Source organism: Salmo salar, chromosome ssa19 (genome assembly GCF_905237065.1).
Source record: "Salmo salar chromosome ssa19, Ssal_v3.1, whole genome shotgun sequence".
Classification (NCBI taxonomy): Eukaryota; Metazoa; Chordata; class Actinopteri; order Salmoniformes; family Salmonidae; genus Salmo; species Salmo salar.
In genome coordinates, this window is record NC_059460.1 from 30768375 (window position 1) to 30774302 (window position 5928).

The window sequence follows — 5928 nt, forward strand, 5'->3', positions numbered from 1 at the left end:
CCCAAAGCCAATTCCTCCTTTGGCCGTCTCTCCTTCCAGTTCTCTGCTGCCAATGACTGGAACGAACTACAAAAATCTCTGAAACTGGAAACACTTATCTCCCTCACTAGCTTTAAGCACCAGCTGTCAGAGCAGCTCACAGATCACTGCACCTGTACATAGCCCATCTGTAAATAGTCCATCCAACTACCTCTTCCCCTACTGTATTTATTTATTTATTTTGCTCCTTTGCACCCCCTTATTTCTACTTCTACTTTGCACTTTCTTCTACTACAAATCTACCATTCCAGTGTTTTACTTGCTATATTGTATTTACTTTGCCACCATGGCTTTTTTTGCCTTTACCTCCCTTATCTCTCACCTCATTTGCTCACATTGTATATAGACTTATTTTTCTACTGTATTATTGACTGTATGTTTGTTTTACTCCATGTGTAACTCTGTGTTGTTGTATGTGTCGAACTGCTTTGCTTTATCTTGGCCAGGTCGCAATTGTAAATGAGAACTTGTTCTCAACTTGCCTACCTGGTTAAATAAAGGTGAAATAAAATAAATAAAATAAAAACATCCACAGACCACGTCTGTGGGCGAATACCCAATGGTGGCGGTGGGGTTATGGTATGGGCAGGCATAAACTACGCACAACGAACACAATTGCATTTTATCAATGGCAATTTGAATGCACAGAGATACCGTGACGATATCCTGAGGCACACTTTACATGTTGCGTTTTATATTTTTGTTCAGTGTAATTTTTCCTCTGTGCAGAATAGTCATCATCTGCACTGTCATTGGTGATAAATGATAAAATACATGTATTCATTTTTGGGGGGACATTACAAACTCAGAACTATTGCATGGGGCAGTGATTCAATTAACTGAGATCAATTTGTGATGGCTACTTAAATGTAAGGACAAAGCCAAAATATAGAAAAACGGCAGTGTATGCCAATGCGCTTATGCAATGTCCAATGGACTATTATCAATGGACTATTGGACTTGGAAGTCACTTTCACCATCATTGATGTAAAGGGTAAACATTGACAGCCCATTTTGAACACGCCCTCTATGGGGCATGTGACATCCCCATCACTATAAAACTGAACAGTGCTGTGCTCTCAGAATAAAGCACAAAGTCAAGATGAGAGGAATAATACTACTCAGTCTCCTGGGTGTTGTCCTGGCTCTGCCTAAACCTCAACAACAACCAACTAAACGGCTGGTAAGAAATCCTTTTCTTTGAGTGAACTTTGATTTTTGACTGTTTTGAATAAATTCTCATACAATAATCCTCTTAGATCATTTTGATTAAACAAATTCGGAAGTGAAGGGAATCAATACTTTTTCAACACCGAGTTCCTATGTTTAGTTGCTTCATCATGATACTTCAGTAAAGATCATAATGGACACTGCAAAAATGGAAACGTCATAAATGATATAAATTGGGATTGGGATTATGGAGAGGATAAAGGCATAATTTAATATCATAGAATGTTCAATGGGTTTTGTTAGAGAACACAGCAAGGTGTATTTGGAGTCGTTTGATATTTGCATTGTCTGGTGTCAATGGCCTTCCTGAAACAGGGTAAACACACAGTTACGGGAATTCATACTCTTATTCAAATAAAAGTCAGTGGTTTATGGGTGTTGATTAACCCTGGTCAAAGGAGCTATGTTTACCGAGTTGTGTTATTTAAAATACAAAGACACTGATAAGAGATGAATGGGCTAATATTTATAATACATTATTTCAGTGGCCAAAAGGTTCCAGGTTTCCCCTTGAAAATGAAGATGGGTTTGGAGAACAGGAACAAGTGAGTAACTTTTCTGTGTGTGTGAGTGTAACTATGCATTGTAGATTAAAGGACTTGACATTTGTGTTTTTATATTTACGACTGTCACATATTTTACTCCAGGAGACGTCCCATGGCTTGGTATACACAGGTACTCAGCCCATTATGGAGCCCACTCCTAGACCCTTTGCAAGCACGGAGAAGACAACCCTATCAGCAGCTGTAAACGATTTAATATCAGCAGTTGTAAACGCTATTCAGAGTTTGGCAGATTATTAAAGGACTGTATTGCTGGTTTGAGTTGGGGCTATCGTGGTGGTGTGTCCAATAAACCAGTGGTGTTCAACTTGTGGTCTGCAAATAATGTATTTATTGTTTCTCTTCCAAAAATAGTATATTATAATTATTGGTTGAACACATTCATTTATGGTAAAGGATGATTAACTAGGAAACATGGGCAAAAATACACGGCAGTGATTTCATATAAAATGTGAAACCAAATGCATATAAATCAAATGTGCTCATGAATCTCAATACAACATATCAATATTACATTTCAAAGGAATAAATACTATGGGGGCAATATATTCAAACAAGAGTAAAACAAATGCATCTAAATATGAAACAATAAATGTTCACATCAAAAAGGAACAACATAAAAGGAATACAAACTAACATTGTCATCAATGCGTTCAAAACACAAAGAAAAAGTTTACAAGAACAAAACGTCTTGCAACAAACACTCATGTAACTGAAAGGTATATAGACCGCATTCCTCTGCCCAGGCGTTGCTGACACATTCCAGCTCTTACAATGCCTGGATAGGTATTTTACCTATCAGCTAACCAAATCATTATGTTATAGCAATCTGGTGCCCGACGGCACAGTTGATAACGTGGCATGCAACGCAACCATTGGTTGAAGCATGCAACGCCTGAGCAGGGGAATGCTGCCACATTGATTAGCTGCAAGTGTGTGCATTTATGGTGAGTGAGCTGAAGTCCCGCTTCTGCTGGAGGGGAATGGACAGGGGAATAGCGGATTGGGATTAGATGAGGTGACTGACAGTTTTGTGTAGGGAAAATTTGACAGCAATAGTCACTAAGGGCTCGATTAAATCTGTAGCGCTGAAGATCTACGCTACACCGCGGTTGAAATGTAAAGGTCATTTCCAATTGAGCCAACATATGCACCGTTTACCTATGCATTGTTTCCGCGAACCCGGGAACATTGCTTTTACATTTCAATCACTCTGTAACACGGAGCTTCAGCGCTACGGATTGAATCAAGCCCTAAGTTTTGTACAGTCAGATTCTGAAATGGGCAAAAGTCTGTCCTCCACAACTGTGGCATGTTTCTGTGCACATTCCCTTCGCTATGAGCTATAAACGGTGTCATGACGTTGGCCTGTGGGTAAGGTTTATGACCCCCCATAAATACCTTTCTCCCTTCCCCTCTCTCTCTGACCCTACTGAAGGACTTTTGAATAGCCTTTGTTAAATATAGAGAGTCTGGGAACATCAAACAAGTGGGGGGAAAGGAAACATATTTCGGTAATAGAACCAGTTGGAAATATGCGTTGGAACTTAATGAGTATGTATGTCAGTTCGGTTGTCATCTGAGACATTATGACTGATGACAGGACGACATAAACTGTACCTGGGAAAGTCTACACATTCTAGTTATCACATTCACATGGAATTGTTGTGCAATTTAAATGTTTGATATTGAAACTGTTTGTTAGGAGATTAAATGTAATTTAGCTTCAAAATGAGAGAATTGGGTTTTCATAAGGAAAGAGCCCTGACCAATCAGTGGCCCGCCCCTGTGAAGAGACAGGGGTTATAAACGATGAAACACACCCTTCTCCCCTGCCACTATATAAGACAGTGATGAAAATGTAACCCCCAGTTCCGGGTACGTGAGGTCTGCAGCCTCTGCGTTAAAAGGACACACATGTCAAGTACAGAACTAAGCCAACCTCGGCGTGAGCTTTGGTTGCGAATGGTATGAACTTTGAACCCTTATTCACTACAGAAGTGATACTTCCTAGCCATGGAGGAAACCAGAGCCGGTCGAGGAGTCAAGAGCGGATGACGACACTGGATTCCGGAGAAAGGGACTGGTGGAAAGAGCACGACGGAGCAGACGCACAGAGGGAGGAGCTAGGTAGTATGGAGGAATGCGCACTATGTCGCCCATACGCACTCAGAGCCCGGTGCGGTCGATACAGGCTCCTCAACGGTTTTGTTCGACAGCTAGCCGGCAGCCAGGAAAAAGTGCGCCGGCTCAGCGTATCTGGCCTCCAGTGCGGCTCCCCGGCCCAGGATATCCTACGCCTGCTCCACGCACGATACCCTGCATTCCCCAGCACAGCCCAGTTCGTCCTGTGCCAGCGCTTCGCCCTTGTCGGGCTAGAGTGAGCATTGAGCCAGGACGGGTTATGCTAGCTGTAAGTGGCAGATCTCCAGTGAGAATCCTGGGCCCAGGATATCCTACGCCTGCTCCATGTACGGTGCCCCGCATTCCCCAGCACAGCCCAGTTCGTCCTGTGCCAGCGCTCCGCCCTTGCTGGGCTATAGTCAGCATCGGGCCAGGACGGGTTGTGCCAGTCCTGAGCGCCAGACCTCCAGTGCGCCTCCAAGGCCCAGTACGTCCTGTGCCTGATCCGCGCACTCTCCTTCCAGCGACGCTCCCTAGCCCGGAGCCTCCAGCAACGCTCTTCAGTCAGGAGCCTCCAGCGACGCTCCCCAGTCAGGAGCCTCCAGCGACGCTCCTCAGCCCGGAGCTTCCAGCGACGCTCCTCAGCCCGGAGCCTCCAGCGACGCTCCCCAGTCAGGAGCCTCCAGCGACGCTCCCCAGTCAGGAGCCTCCAGCGACGCTCCTCTGCCCAGAGCCTCCAGCGACGCTCCTCAGCCCGGAGCCTCCAGCGACGCTCCCCAGTCAGGAGCCTCCAGCGACGCTCCCCAGTCAGGAGCCTCCAGCGACGCTCCTCTGCCCAGAGCCTCCAGCGACGCTCCTCAGCCCGGAGCCTCCAGCGACGCTCCCCAGTCAGGAGCCTCCAGCGACGCTCCCCAGTCAGGAGCCTCCAGCGACGCTCCTCAGCCCGGAGCCTCCAGCGACGCTCCTCAGCCCGGAGCCTCCAGCGACGCTCCCCAGTCAGGAGCCTCCAGCGACGCTCCCCAGTCAGGAGCCTCCAGCGACGCTCCTCTGCCCAGAGCCTCCAGCGACGTTCCTCAGCCTGGAGCCTCCAGCGACGCTCCTCAGGCTGGAGCCTCCAGCGACGCTCCTCAAGCCGGGGCCTCCAGCGACGCCTCTCAGCCCGGGGCCTCCAGCAACGCCTCTCAGCCCAGAGTCTGCTGAACAGGAGCTAGGCCCAGAGCCAGAGCCACCTCCGTAGTGGGAGGATTGGCGAAGGGGGGGTGTAGCACAGGAACCGTCGTTGACGGTGGCCACCCTCCCTTCCCTCCCTTTAGGTTTGGGGTTGGTTTTGTGGGGGTTTTTGTTTTGAGGTGCAGTCGGGGTCTGCACCTTTGGGGGGAGGGTACTGTCACGTCCTGACCAGTAAAGGGGTCATTTGTCATTGTAGTATGGTCAGGGCGTGTTTGTTTTGGGGGGTTTTGGTTCTAGGGGATTTTGGTTCTACATTTACATTTACATTTAAGTCATTTAGCAGACGCTCTTATCCAGAGCGACTTACAAATTGGTGCATTCACCTTATAGTATCCAGTGGAACAACCACTTTACAAAAGTGCATCTAGTTTTCTATTGCTATGTTTCATTTTCCATGTTTGGCCGAGTAGGGTTTCCAATCAGAGGCAGGTGTTTTTCGTTGTCTCTGATTGGAAGCCATACTTAGGCAGCCTGTTTTCCTTTGGGTTTTGTGGGTGGTTGTTTTCTGTATAGCCTGTGTGCCTTAAGGAACTGATTGTCGGTTTGTTATTTTTGTTTAAGTGTTCACTTTATTAAATAATAAAAGAAGATGAGCACTTTACCCACTGCATTTTGGTCCACTCCTTCGAACAGCTGTGACAAGAACACAGAAATTGGTTATTAGAAAAGCATAAACCTAGAACACAGACATTGGTTATTAGAAAAGCACAAACATAGAACAGAGAAATTGGTTATTAGAAAA

At 46.1% G+C, this 5928-nt stretch overlaps 1 long non-coding RNA gene across 1 annotated transcript; it reads left to right on the forward strand.

Annotated features, from left to right (window-relative positions):
• Positions 1-1067: 1067 nt before the first annotated feature.
• On the forward strand, positions 1068-2139 carry LOC106578717 (uncharacterized). Its single transcript, XR_001322508.2, has 3 exons — positions 1068-1222; positions 1755-1814; positions 1917-2139. It is a non-coding gene; the product is annotated as an uncharacterized lncRNA (long non-coding RNA).
• The last annotated feature ends 3789 nt before the right edge of the window (positions 2140-5928 follow it).